The 14,958-nt window shown below is 42.8% G+C and overlaps 1 protein-coding gene across 4 annotated transcripts in view; it reads left to right on the forward strand.

Annotated features, from left to right (window-relative positions):
* SPATA13 (spermatogenesis associated 13) overlaps window positions 1–14,958 on the forward strand; it is a 146,933-nt gene that overhangs the window by 66,684 nt on the left and 65,291 nt on the right. Inside the window, exon 1 of one of the 4 annotated variants that reach the window (XM_072930670.1) lies at window positions 7,365–7,551. The exons of 2 other annotated variants lie outside the window; for them this stretch is intronic. The gene's annotated coding sequence lies outside the window, so the exon portion shown is untranslated. Of the gene's footprint in view, window positions 1–7,364; window positions 7,552–14,958 lie in introns of those variants that run through there. One more of the 4 variants, XM_072930689.1, reaches the window with a different exon arrangement.

Below are 14,958 nucleotides of genomic sequence, written 5' to 3' on the forward strand. Positions count from 1 at the left end.
TTGTACTGAAGTCTTCCTGCAGTTCTGAGGTTCAAAGATTTCTCTGGATAGCCTAAACAACTCTTCCCCTTTGGTCCCAATAAGCTTCTAACCATCTGGACTGCAGATCAGCAGCTGTGCAAGAAGCTCTGTGTTTCTTGCCCTGGTGAACAGATAAGAGTAAAGGTCGATAAATTCAGATTCAGATGAAGCAAGGAAGAGTAAATTCCAAGGACTCCCTACTCTGTGCCATAGCTTCAGCTGCCAGACATTTAAACTCATAGGCCGTGAGCAAGAGATGGCATGTAAAATATGACAGGTGGCCAAGTTTATTTAATATGTTGGCTTTTCCACTGCTCTTAGGATTGTTATCAGAACACTTAATTTAGTTACATGGAGCAACATGAAAAAACACTGGCAAACATAAAAGAAAAAGCTGCTTCCAGGTAGCTTCAAAATTATATATTAGTCCCTTTGCATTGCTGGAAATCTAATAAGGCACTGATTACATATAGGAGTGATTAGTTTTAAATTATGCTCAGCTTCAGTTTTTACATACATATTGCTCAAAAAGCTTTGGGGCAGGAAATATGAAGTCATCTTGTCAGGACCTCAGCACAGATACCACAAAGTCTTTTGAGCCAGCTCCTGAGAGGCTTTCTGTATATTCCCACATGGGAGCTGGGAAAGGACCAACTCTCTATGCTTGGGAGTCACTTTCCTCAGTCATTCTTTTGGGATGGGACCACTGTTGCAAGCAGATGTGCTAATCAGCCCTCCAGTATGAGATAGTCCAGCTAACTGGAAATCAAAGTGAGGCAGATCATGTGGCAAGTCCTGGAAAGCATGACAGTAGCCACCAGCTGAAGTCCACAGGAGCTGCAGGTTCTGCAAGGGTTTGCTGTCCTGACTGGTATTCCCAGGGCCCTGAGAAGCTAGGCTTATCCATCTGCTTTACCAATGAATGAGATTTCTTTGTAGAAGAGGCAACTTATTTAAGGGGACTTAAATGGACAAATTAGATATGCTTCCCACAGCCACACACCACCCTTTCTTCCTGCCTAGAGCATGGAAGTGGACGATGGTCAGCTCTTTGTTCTCACGTTGGCTTGAAGTTGTATATAACCATGCTGGGAAAACAGCAGATCTCCAGGAGCACCTCAGACTACAGCATCCTCTGCAGACACAGGCACAGCACGATTTGCTACCTTCACTGGAACTCTGACTTTAAGAACCTTTGTGCCCTGCCCTGCCTTCTGGCTCTTGATTAGGTTGATTTCGGGCAAAAGTGAAATCAAGCTTCTTCACCCATTCTTCCGGTCACTTCTCTTCACCATGTATCTTTGCTGCTTGCCTTGTTGCCAGCTCTGGCACTGCTCCAACGACAGAATAAGAATAAGCCAATTCAACTCACAGGAATGGCAGAGAATTAAGTCAGGACAAGTAAATAGGGAGAGGGAAGAATGTGGGAATGGGGATGGAGGGAAAGATAAATTGGTGAGGATAGTAAAAGCCTTCTTTCTGTGGCAGCCAGACTTTAACTTCATTCAATGGTCAGAGGTTACTGGTGGAGTTGGTATCACAGCTTGAGCTATATCCAGATATATTACCCATTTAAAAAACAATATTCCAATATTGATTGAGTGATTGATTGATGCTGTGTCACAAGAAGGTTGTTCTTGGGAAAGCACACAGCTTTTGAGTCCTGCCTCTCTGAGCACTTCTCATCCAGAAGAGGAAATCCAAAACTGTCAGTCAAGGCAGGATGCAGGTCTTTCAACTTGCTATGTCAGCTGAGCGAGAGACTTGAACACTAATATTGGGAGACCTTTGAAAGGACTTTCCGTTTTAGAAGGCAAACTGCCTCTTCAAAATATCATGCCTTCCTGTAAGCAGATATTTAAAAAGTAATTTGAAATCACTCCTGCAAGTGTTCAGCCCTGTTTGAAACATGACCACTACAGCAACCTGCCAGCACAAAAGCTAGCAGGGAGGAGGCAGAATGTCACCCTACAAGTATTTGCTACAAAATATAATGCAAAAAGAAGTGACATTCCCCAAATCCTTCTGAAGAAAAGCCAGGGATGACTGCACCAGCCTGCTATGGTATGCTGGCACTGAGGCTGGCATTTGACACTCCCTTAATTTCTTTCCTCCGCTGTGCAGTTGTATTTCATTAGCAGGCAAGTGCCAGAGGGAGGGGGGAGATGATGTCAGCATCTGTACCTGGGCTGGAGTGGAGCTGGTGTAGACTTGCAATCAAAGCAGTCAAGAGTCACCAAGGTAACTTGGTAAATCAGAAGGCATGAACTGAAATGAATGTAACTAGGCCCGATTGAGAGTAATTAATCTTCTACTGGTTTTCCTGATTTTTCTCCTACTGTCCTCTGGCAGTGTATCCAGCTACAAGTATTGCATCATCTGAATGGATGCCTTGGTGATTCAAAGCTCCCAGGTCCCTGAAGGGCAAAGGAGCTGCACAGCAGCTTTAAACAAATGAACACGTTCCTGGGACTTGTTCCTGTCTATGTCAAGAAAGAGCTTTTCCTTGAGAGGAGATGAAAGGTCTCTAGCATTGTACAAACCATCCGTCTATCCTCACCACGACTTGTAAAGTATGTGCTGGGACAGATCTCAGGCTCAGCTAGGAAATAGCAATAACAGCTATTGGTCAGGGGAGGCTGCAGCTGACCCACACTAAGATGTTATTGTACACTGAGCCCTTCTTCCCCTACTTTCCCATCACAATGCACTCCAGCCCAAGCACAGTCCTGGTTCCTGACTGCATGTTCTGAATGCTCTGTCACTCCTGTGTGAGCTGGTTCATCTCATAGCCTATAAAAAACAGGGAAAATAAAAGTGTTTTCTGTCAGTTAAGTGAGCTGAACTGATTCATCCCATTGTCAGAGGAACAGTGGAGTTGGCATGAGGTGGGGGCAAAGACAACTGTTCAGGAGGGAGAGAGCAGACCTGTTTCAATGGTAATAAGGCGTTAACTAAAGCACACGCCTGGTGAAACCTTACCCTCTGATGCAGTAATATAATTGCTCATTTCATCACTCCCTGGCACAGTTCTGTGAAAATGATCTGTACTAGCCTCAGGGATTTTCACAGGACATTTTTATTTTCCAGATCATTTTGAGATTGAGGGGATACAAAAGGTGCCACCCTGTTGGCAAGTCTGAGGAGGCAGTAATCTTCATGGAAGTGTGAGAGGGATAAAGAAATAACCTCTTAACCCTGTTAATCTGTGGGCTGGACAACATCTCTAGCTGTATCCTAAGGGTACAGTCAGGCAGTATATCTAAACTAGGCTAAAAGATAACTGCTGCCAAAAAGCAGAATGGGATAGATCAGGTAATGGTGAAGTCAGACCAACTCCAGCTTCAGAATAAAGAAGACAGCTGTTTCATCACCAGCTGCTGCTATGAGTGTCACAGCTTCATCATCAAGAGCTGTGGGCAGCAAACACATAGCACCTGCATCCCCATTTGAATATAGGATTCTACCTCCATCTGTCGTGGTCTATTTGCTGTAGCTGATATATCCACAACTGTGGTATTTAGGGCCTACATTCAATAAAGATCAAAAATAAGATAATGTTGAGATACTTTCCAGAACACCATACTGAACAGGAGTACATGCACAAAGTTTAGAAAGCTTGAGCAAGTGAAACAGCCACAAAATCAGCTCAGCTCATTGGTCTGGTTTGGGTAAGGGGGACCCCTTCAAAAACTAGGAATTTCCGCTTTAGCTTTTTGAAGACTGGACCACAAACCTTGTTTGTTTTCTGCATGTTTTTATTCTGGGTTTTGCTTTTTCAGTTTGCCCCAGTATTTTGTGGCTTTTTGTGAGTTGTGTCTTGTTGGACTGAGTAGGACCCAAAAACTCTATTTATGGTCGGAGCACCTAGGAGGTCAATCCTAAAATGGGAAAGAGTTCTCAGCCCCAGCTCTGACAATCTGCTAATCCCTCCAGACACTGTTGAAAGGATATTTGAGACTTCCATTGCTGGACATAAATCAGTATCACATTCTATAGGAGAGTTCAAGAATGCCTATAGAAAGTTTATGATTTGCATTAAGGGCTTTGTGGGTTCCTGTGCTTTCCTTGTATTGTTTTGTTCCCTATGACTAAGGCAGTACCCAAACTTCCCACCCCACCGTGCATCCCCCAGCAAATAGGTCCTAGGCACACATTGCAATGTAAATAGATGCCGAATACGTGGCCAGAATAATTAAGCTTTAAAATTCTAGCCGAAAATCCATTGTCACACAAAAGGAACCTTACAGATAAGAAGGAGGTAATGAGAACAGCCTTTTACTGTCTGCACTTAACCATAAATGCTGGCCAGAATTCAGGAAGGATTAGGTGTTTCTACAGGAACCAGAGCATTTGCAAACATAGCACTAAGCAGCTGCTAATGCCTCTGGGCCAGAGCCCATTTCTTGAGTTCGTTCACTCCTTTGCTTTCTGAAACACCGTTACTAAAGGCCGTAGGACTTTTCTACCATCTCGTCAGTGTAGAGGTTCATCTTCAATAGCGGGTCTAGTGAACGTGCTTGTGCAGCTTTCTGTTATTTTATGAAATCCTGTGGATGGTGTTGTCAAATTACCATTTGACAATTACCACTACAATTCTTAGTTATCTATGTGCGGTAAGACAACCTAATTATATAATTTTAAAGTAAACAGTGCAAGCTGGTTATTTTCACATTTTAGTTAAAAGTTCCCAGAAAAACAAAGCTAAACAGATTTAGCACAAATGATATTGAAAAAGAATGTAGAACATACATTAGACTTCACACCCCACCCTTACCCCTAATTAATAGCTTATTTCATGGATCTGGGCTCAATTTACAAAAAGAAGAGTGACATTAGTACTTACAGTTTTGCTAGCATTGGAATATTTGTTTGGTGTGCACAATGCACAGAAATAAATCAGTCTAACTTCTTGTATATTCTATTGTTTCTTGCTAGATGATGATACATTATTCCAAGTTGAGTTTTTGAGTTAGAGAAAACTCTTGTTATAGTACTACACATAACACTCTGATTTTCTATACCCAGTGGTTTACCATCTGTAGGACAAGGAAAGAGTGTTATCCCATTTGACTCGGAGTGCTCAGGCACAAACTAGCTTAGATGGAAATTTAATAATACAAACAACCTAGAGCGACTGGGGGCTGCTGTTGTGCTGTCCCACTGCACTGCCCACCCATCTTCCTGGACTGTATCCAGCAGTTGCACAGCTGTAGCCAGGTCAGCTTTAAAAGCTGATTAAATGGAAAACGATGGCCTTTGGGTGCATTGGTTTTCAATTGGATTAGCCTGCTGAAACAGCTGCCTCAGTTGCCTCAGTACAGTTGCAGTGCAAGGCAAACACAGACTGGGGCAGGGGATGCAAGGAAAAGATGAAGGTGACACTCACCTTGAGCCTTGTAGCTCACGGTCACCAGATGCTCAGGTGCAGTGCCAGACTGAGCTCAACAGCAAGACCAAAGAAGATCTGGAGAGAAGTGTAACTCCCTCACACCAGCTTGGAGCCAACAGGGCTACAAACACTTCCAGTAGTTCCATGGGTTTCACTGAATCATCCATGGAGCCAGAGTACAGGACTAGTGATCCACCCTTTTAGACCTGCTTTGAAATATATTAAAAACTGTACCAAACCTTGTCTACTGAAAATATTTTGTCCTCATATGCACGGTGAAATGCACACCAGAGCCAGAGATTTACAACAGAGCTTTACAAACTTCATAATATCTTCCAGTCTCTTAAAACATATAAAACATGTAAAATAGCACCTATATAGTTGGTATGGGGTCAGTATATGAGCTGGTGGTAATTTGAGAAATACGTACTGGTGCTGGGACTATATTTCAGAATCTATCCTTAAAAAGTGTAATGAAACGTCATCAAAGGGTATGACCTCCAAAGCTGCGAATGCACATTTAAGCTTCTCCTTTCTTTGTCTCTTCTCTTTTCTCATTTAAATGACAGCTCTGCGAATGATTCTCAGCTACAGCCCAGTAAAAAGATGTGGATTAAGAATTTACCTGATTTTTTTTTTTTGTTTCGTTTTGTTTATGTTTTGTTGGTTTTGTTTTGTTTTTGCAGGGGAGGGGGGAAGAAGAGAATGAGAATGATGTGAAGGAAATGAAGCTGCCTGGGCGTTGAGGGGAAGGTTATGGTCAATCGTAATGAATTTCAAGGCTGGAGGAAAATGCTTGCTCTCATTTTATGTGCTCTGCTGCTTCCAAGCTTAAGCACACATTTAATCCTGATCAGAGAGAAAGTTGTCTTTAGGAAATAATACACAATTAGACCCTGAAAGATATTTGTAAATCAGGTAGTTTTTAAGGCAACATTCAGTTAAAACACGGAAACATTGCTTGTAAGACTCTTTTCAACTCGAGATACCAAGGTTCAGGTTTTGTTATTTTACCCCCCACCCCCATCCTTTTGCAACTGGGGTCAAAAAAACCCTGCAGGGTAGCATGGTTTGCACAAGCCTGCCAGGCTGCTCCCATAGCCTAAATTACCAGTAAAAGGGCTAGAAATCTGCATGCAGGTCTGTGTAGGGGGGCAGCAGTTTGGATGAGGGGATCCATTAAAACCCATTAAACCCCACGTGATCCCTCCAGCACAATTCTCTTTTATCTTTCTTCTCTCCACTGCCCGGAGACTAAAGAGCTCATCTCCATAGGGCTCATCTCCATAGAATTGGGAAAGCAAAGTCTTCCACAGGCTTTACTTGTTTCTGACCCTCTGCTCTTTCTCACAGTATCTGCTGTAAATTTACAAAATTAGTTGTGAAATTTTAAAATGTTTTAACCATCTTTAGAGAAATCAGATAAATATATATGAATAAGTTAGAGGGAAAATACAAAACATTTTGTGACCTCCTGAAAAGTTCCTAATATTTTACTTCACTTAGGTATCAGAAATGGGCTGTTTATCTGAATAATGATTTTCCCCTCCCTTTTACTTCAAAGACTTCTGGAAGTCCTTAATATTATCTGCTATAATGAAGCCACCCTTTTATTTGGGTGGGCAATCTAGTGTATAAACGTCCAGTCTCTTTATTTCTTCTTTGGACAAATAAAACAGCACAAACAAGTACGCTGCACGCTGGATAAATATTTTTCATAATTAATTATGTTATGCAGAGGGCTTCTGAAGGGGGCAAAAACTTAAACGTGGTTACTATGTCAACAAACGACGGGATCTGGGCATTTTTCTCAAGGACTTACGTCTGCAGAAGACTGGGGGGAGAATTTATGGAGCGTGTTGTGCTGACACCCTCCCTCCCAGCTGTTCCTCCCCGCGAGCGGAGCAGGCCGGGGAAAGGCTCTGGGGGCAGCGGTGCCTTCGGGGACCCCGGGCGCTCGGAGGGCTGGGAATCGGCACCGAGGGAAGCCCGGCTGCTCGCAGGGGCGGTCCGGGGAGGGCGAGAGGGCCCCTGTTTTTCTTCGTGCTGAGCAGAGAGCCTTACGTGTTTTTTGGGAAAGCTTTGTGCACGCAAGCGTCTGCTGCGCTTTCTGAAGAGTCGGCAGAGCAGCAAGGCAGGTATTTTCTCTCACGAGTTAGTTTCCTTTAATGCTCTTTCTCCGCTCCTTCGCCAAGTTACGAGCGCCCACCAGCATCCCGCTCCTCCGAGCGTGGCCGCCGCTGCCGTGTCCCGGGGGGCTCTGGGGACAGCTCTGGGGACACCCAGGCGGGAGGGGGCTGTGCGGGCTGCCAGGCGCACCCCTCGGAGCTGCCGTGTCCTGGGGGGCTCTGGGGACAGCTCTGGGGACACCCAGGCGGGAGCGGGGCTGTGCGGGCTGCCAGGCTCACCCCTCCCGGGAGAGCCTCGCCGCAGCCGCGGGGCTGTGCGGCTCTGGGGTCCCCTGGGACTGCGGCCCGCGCAGGAGTCTGAAACGTAATCCACGCTCGAGTGATGCCATCCCCAGTTTGGGGTTATTTGAGGGTCGTGAGCGCTTATGTTTATTGCATGCGTCAGGTAGGTCTTGTATGTGCATGTGGTAATTCCTGTTCATGTCTGATCTCTCAATATTGGAAATTAGTTAGGATGGTTGAGGAATAGTATAAGTTGCTGAGGGGGATTTAAGTGTTGTCTGGGACATGAGGAAATGTGCTGGAAGCCGCATATGTGTAGCTGGAGTTTTTTGTGTAGATGCTCCATGTCCTTCTCCTGTAGGGCTGCCCATGGCTCATACCTCCTTTTCCAGCACAGATCTCTGGCAATTCCCCCACCTTATCCTTATGTATCACAGCTAATCTCATTTGCGACAGTTAGCTCACGGGATTTCGAAATTCATCACACAAGCACATTTTTTACTGGGAAAATGAAGCCAGTGTGTAGCATTTTCTGCTTTCTTTACACCCACAAACTCAGAGTCTTAAGAAGCTTCTGCCTCCTCAACTCCCTGAAACAGAAAATGGGGCCTCATATATCAGACCAAGAACAACCATCTCAGTGCTCCTGTAGGAAAAGAACAGCTGTGTGGAAAGATCAATAAACACCACCAGTTGCTTCAAAAGTCGTAAAATGGAAAGACTCCACAAAATAAAATGTGTGGCAGGAGACTGGCTCCAGACACTGCAGGAGAACTCCTGGGAAATGTAGTAATTAGTGGGAAGTCTCAGACTTGTTTTCTTTCAGCGGTTCCATGCATAAAAATATTTGGTTTAGGAGATGAAATCACAGTGGCAGGAAGAAATACCTATGTGAAATGAAAGCTTGTTTATGCTTAATGCATTGGAGAAATGGTTCATGAATGGTTTATGTCAGTGAAAATAAAACACAATGCTGCCAAGGCCACAAATCTCAGGTGGGCTGTGTATGTGCTGGCTGGTCCTGTGAGCTGAAAGTGTCTGGGGCTGCTTTGGTTCTTTTCACTCTTTAAAAAAAAAAAAAAAAAAAAAAAAAAAAGTGATAACCTGTTTCAGTGAAGTTTTCTTCTTCCTACCTGCCTTTTCACATTACTGTAGCTCTTTATTACTCTAGCTCTTCACTCCTTTGTTTAATCTGCATATTTCCCTAAGTTTTCCTTCATTGCCAAGAGAGAGGAATCATTTGGGAAGGCCCAGCTTCTCCTTGTCGTTTCTCTCTTGCCTCTCCAGGTCACCACTTGGAGGCCCTTCTGTCATCTTCACAGATCTCTCCTCCCCACCCCTTGCTCTCCTCAGCCACTCAGGATGTGATGGTCCTTCCTTATTGCTTTCACATCTCCTCCAGCCTGGTCCACTCTCGCTCTCCTACCTGGATCCTACTGCTGCTTTCCTGCTCGCATTGGCCAGACTGTGCCACCTCCTTCTAGCTCTGTCACCATTTTGGGGACTCTTGTTTTCCCCAAGCCTTACCTGAGACCACCCTGTCACAACTACTTTCCTAAGGAATGCCGCAGGTTCTACAACGGTGTCCTGTAAAGGAGAAAGAGCTGCCTGAGGTTCTAGATTTGCTGCCAGGCACGGTGTGCAGAATTAATGAGTACTCTGAGTATATTTACTCCATGCAAGTGGCTGTAGAAGTACCCAGTGATTCCTCTGCCTATACAGAGCTTAACAGGAGAAGGGTTGCTTTTCTTTCCTTTCCCTTCACATTTCCTCTTGAAGATTTTTGACAGCTGTGTGCCCCTGAGCTTGGGCCTTGAGGTGTGACTGGGAGACAAATTAAGTTTTCCAAATGGTTATAAAGCTAAATCCTAAAATTAAAATAATTTGTGTTGTGTAGGGGTCTGAATACATGTGAAAACTTAACAGTAGAATAATGGCAGTAACTTAAAGCTCTTCAACTCACATTGTAGGGATTTGCAAGGGGTTTGGAACGAGTGGGTGAGACCCTACATTTCCCCCAGACGCAGTGCTTGCTCCATGCTGTGTGCCAGGGCAGTCAGTCCCTCCTGCCATTTCCTTCCCCAACTGTTTCCTGCCCCTAAATTATCACATGGAAGCCTGCAGTCCAGCAAAGATGTACACCAGTGTGTACATCTATGTCACTACAACAGTATTAGTAGCAGAGTGAGCCTGTCTGACTTTACTGTAATGGCCAGTGGTCTGCTTTGAGTCTCACTTCTGCAACCTTTTGCTCTTATAGGATCTTATCCAAAGCTCTCTGAATTCCCATTCACCTTGGCGGGCTTCCACTCTGCCTGACTGCAAATAATATCATAGATAAGAGCTCCAGGATCGAGTTCTTTGATTCTGCCAGAAATTAGTATAAAGTTCTTCAAAGATAAACCCTGAGAATCCCTTCATCCAGATGGCCAATAAAGATATTAAACAGGGCTGGCCCCAATAGTGAGCTCTTGGAAACACGGCTGTTGACCAGATGGACGTACATTCACCACCACGCTCTGGCCTCAGAGCTTTTACCCAGTAAACAGTGCACCTGCCCATGCCATGAACAGCCAGTTTCTCCAGGAGAATGATGTGGTAGACACAAAATTGTGACAGACTGCACTGGGTGGTGTGGACACTTGTCACGCTCTAAACTAAAGTCCTTGTTGGAGATACAGGAATCCTGGGAAACTTTAGGAAAGTCATGTGTTTCTGCCTGTGGACAGGGATTTTGTCTTATAGACATGATGGCCCACATCCCATGTGCAGGATGTGCACATGCATGGCAGCAGGATGCCTGAGGGTCTCATTGGCTCACTGCAGCCTCTGGTGGGCTCAGTCATGGCTTATGTAGAAATCCTTGTCAAGTGGTCTAATTCCTCCTTTGCTAATAAGACTACATTTCTGGATGGAAGAAGGTACAGTTTAAGCAGGTAAGGCTCATAAGGGAATGTAAAACCAAGTTAGTTTTTCCTTGCCCTCTTTAATGTCTTTAGGTGAAAAAAAATTGGTGGGCATAATTCCTGAAGGCATGGAGCACCACCTAGACGCAATTCTCAGGGAAATTAAGATTTCATTGTAGATGTTATAAATCCTTTACAAAAGCTTTTTCCTTTTTGTTGATTAGTACAATCATCAAGCAAATCTCAAATGAATAACAATCAAATATGCTGAAGTTGTGAGAGCTAATTGGTACTTGCTGCCTTTCTTCCAATTTGCAATGTCATTTCTGAAGGGGCTATAAATCTTCCCAGAAAATCACATATTTAGTTACAAGTTTTTGTTTTTCCTCTCATAGAACACTAACATGCTGTCCCATGAGGTTTGAAAAGAACATTGTCTATTTACTGTATTTGTTTCAGTCCCTGTTTCTCCTGCAGTTTTTGTCTTCTAAATATAACTGTCCTTTAGATTCCAATACACAAGGAACAGAGTGGTTTTCCAGTCCTTGATGCCGCCCTCTCTGCATATTCTGTTTTCAGAGTTCTAGAAATGTGTAAGCAGAACTCATTTCCAAGAATTTATGAAGCAGCTCTGATAAACTAAGGCTGTTACTCATAAAAATCTTGGTGCCTCTTAATGAGTTGCATGAACATTTTTTGCATGCAATACTTAAAGGAAAGGTGATAAAGGGAGATGATTTATGATAATTTGAACCTTTTAATGTGACTGTATCAGAAATATTTGCAGTTTGTGATGCTTGAAAAATTATTATGAGCAAATGAAGATGCAGTAGCCTTGTCTATTCCCTGCCCAAATGATAATTCCAAGTACTGGATTTTTTTTTTTTAAAGAATATAGTAGCCATGTAAAAGTAGATCAGCAAATAGGTGATCCAGAAGTTTTACATTTCATGACATAGTGTCACTGTAGTCTATTCAACACAATAGCAAGTATGAAAGACATAAATATTTATGGGAAAATCTAGGAGCTGGACACCATAATGCTTTTCCTGCCTGTTGTGATACAGCAGACTGCCACACCTGTATGTGTCCCAGCTGAGGGGGAAAAGGTCAAGGGCTGCAAGAAGGACTTGAATAAGGCCATGGAGGGTTTTAATTAGAAGACTTTAACAAGCTTCCCAACCAGATGAGAACTACATCTGTGGCTGAGCTCCTGCAGCAGTGTAGAGAAGCAGCAGCAGCAATCCTCATATGCTTTGTGAAGCGTGGATGGACAGCTTTGGAATGGCAGTTGTGTAATGAATTTAGTAGGGGACAGGCTCAAGACGCTTTTCTGCAACTGTCAAAAGTAAACCCATCTTCAAGGAAATCAGTGGATATTTTGTACTGCTGGGGCAGCAGACAGATAATTTGCTCATGGAGAGACCTTTAGTTTTATGAGCCAATATATTCAAAGACTAGCCAAGACAATGTAAATCCCCACCATGTAAAACTAGCAACTCAAGTTGCTCAGCCTAACCATTGGAATGTTATTTTAAGACTTTCTGGTCTGTTTTAGACTTAAGCAAATTATCTGGCACAACTGACCAATTAGTAAAGTGAAGCAAAAAGAAGAATCATACAAGTTTGACTCTGCTGATTAAGAGATTTTATTTCTAGCTGTGACAGCTTTACCACTCTATGTACAGATTCAGTGGCTGGCACCACTTATTAAAAGAAATTTTTTTTCCCTGTATGAAATTGTTCTTCCCTAGCATATTGTAGAATTGTGAAATGCTGAGACAAGCATGTAGCCAGGGAGTGAACCTGGCTCATGTCATAGTCTTACTCTGTATTAATCTTAAGAATACACTTATGGATTACTGTATGCACACAAGGACAAACACACACATATGATCTTCATGACAAAACACCAGTACCAGACGTGGTAGGTAGGTAATGAGAACATGAAAAATATTAGGTTATATTGGTTGTAAGTTTTCCCTTTGACCTTCCTGGAAGAGTTTAAATAGCTCCTATGTGTTAAACCTTATGTGCATGAGGAGAGGTCTGACTTTGGATCTCAGGGCTTTAAGAGTGCCCATTTGAATGGCTCTGTGCTGGGTAAGAGAGGCTGGACAAGTTTTGCAGCTGCATTTGTATGCTTTGCCTATTAATTTTGGGGGAAAAAGCAAGCCAGATTGATTCTTTGGGCCATCAGCTGAGCCATACTGACCTTCTGTAAAAGAATCCATGAGGAAAAAACCCAAATACTTTTTTCCCTCCTCTTAAAAACAAAAATTATGCAGAATTCATTATTTCTATAAGGTTTATTTATTTATAAAATCATGTTACTCTGCAATAGCTATGTTTTCTGTTGCTTATTCCTGGTCTGTAGCTCCGTACAGAACAGACCTGTTAAACTTGGAGACAGGGAGGAGGGGCCATTGTTGATCAGGGAACGACAGTCCTGCGTCCCTGTAGAGGCAACGGGCTGCTTAATTACAGGCTCAGCGAGTGATTTCTTTGGGCCTCAGTGGTGTTTGCCCTAACTGCCACATTCATAAGGACCATCACATCACTTTTTCCTTTTCCTGGTTCCAAATTGATCCCTGAAATTGCCTAATCTTTTACTGTGTGCAGCTACCACTCCTCTCTACTGTTGTCAACTTCTTTATGGTACCATTCCTCTTCACTTGGAACAGAGCTCCCCACATCTCAGCTGATCCTGCCTTCAGATTTGACTGTAAAATCTTATGAAGTTCAGATTCAGACTAAAGACTCAGTTAATTTCCCAGACAAACCTCCTCCTTTACAAATACAAGCATCACATTTTCTGTTCTGTAGTCACATGGTTATCAGTCTGTATTTAACCATCCTTGCTAATGCACATGAAATGTTTTATTTTGGTTAGTGTTCTGTTCTGGGAGAGAGACAGTCCTTTGTATTGTTTGGTCTTTAGAGAATTTGATTTTGCTGTTGTTCTCAAAGTATTAACATTGTATGTAGGTATGCTGTTCTGGAGTTGTTTCACTTGTATTAGCTGGATTATTTTAAACAGAAGGAAAATTATTTATATATGTGTCTGAACTCCCCAATTCTTATTAGTCAAATGCAATGGTGATTCAATAGGAACACAAAACATGGCTTACTTTTGCTACCTGAAGTGTCATTACTTGAAGCCATGACAACAGATTATAATACACATTATTATGATAAGAAGAGTTAATTGTCACATAGTTTTAATCGAGCTCCAAGTGCAGTGCAAATTTCAGCAGGCATCTGTTGAACAGACAGAGTCTCCTAAATGTCTATGTACTTATACTGTTGGCACAGAGTGCCCAGTTAACAAAGAAAGCACCTATATCATTAAGAAGAATTATGTGTCTGAGGAATTACATAATTTAACATTCTTCTGTCTCTTTCCCTTCTTTGTCTTCCTGGAGGGGAAATGGAAGAGAAGAAGAATGTTTTGCCTCTTGCTAATGAAAAGCCCCAAAACTATTTTCAAAATCCATCTTTGTTCTAAGATGGATCTCTGTTCAGGATACTTAATCCTTGAAACAGTCCATTTTCTCAGTACTGCTCTCACCACATGTTCCATAGCAACCTTTGATTTTGAATTTGACTAAATTTTATGTATGTTTTATGAGAATATTTTGAATCTTAAATAGGTTGACCATACATGGAGACAACAGTAATGAAGAGCTTGGTTTGATTAGTTCTTTGATCTAACAGTTCCATTGAGCCTGAGGTTTGGCAGGAGAGCTGAGGGGTACTCAGCGCACAAGAACTGCAGAGAAAGGCTGGTATCTACTGTGTCAGCAGCTCATTTTTCCTGGGTCCAACCAGGAGCAAATTCAGTCCCTAATACACACAACTTCCTCCAAGCTGTATGTTGGCTTGGAGCAGGTGGAGGTGAGAGAGATTAGCACTTGGACAGTATCAGTTGAGTCTGAGATGTTTGTCTCTGTGTCACATCTGTCCTCTCTACCTGAGTCAAGTGGAAAGTGCCTGACCTGCAGTTACAGTGCAGTCTGTGGGATCATTGTTTGGCTTCAAAGCAAGGTTCATTGATCTCACCTGGTGTTTTTGTAATACAGTCAGAATGCCATAGTTGGCATTTCTGAATTTTTTTTTTCATATTTTTATTTTTTGTTATAGAAATGCTTTGTGATCTCTGTAAACACACTGGATTTGGTTAATTTCGTTAAACAAATTCGAGAGTGGTTCAACTACACTGTAGCCT

Source organism: Taeniopygia guttata, chromosome 1 (genome assembly GCF_048771995.1).
Source record: "Taeniopygia guttata chromosome 1, bTaeGut7.mat, whole genome shotgun sequence".
In the NCBI taxonomy this organism is placed as follows: Eukaryota; Metazoa; Chordata; class Aves; order Passeriformes; family Estrildidae; genus Taeniopygia; species Taeniopygia guttata.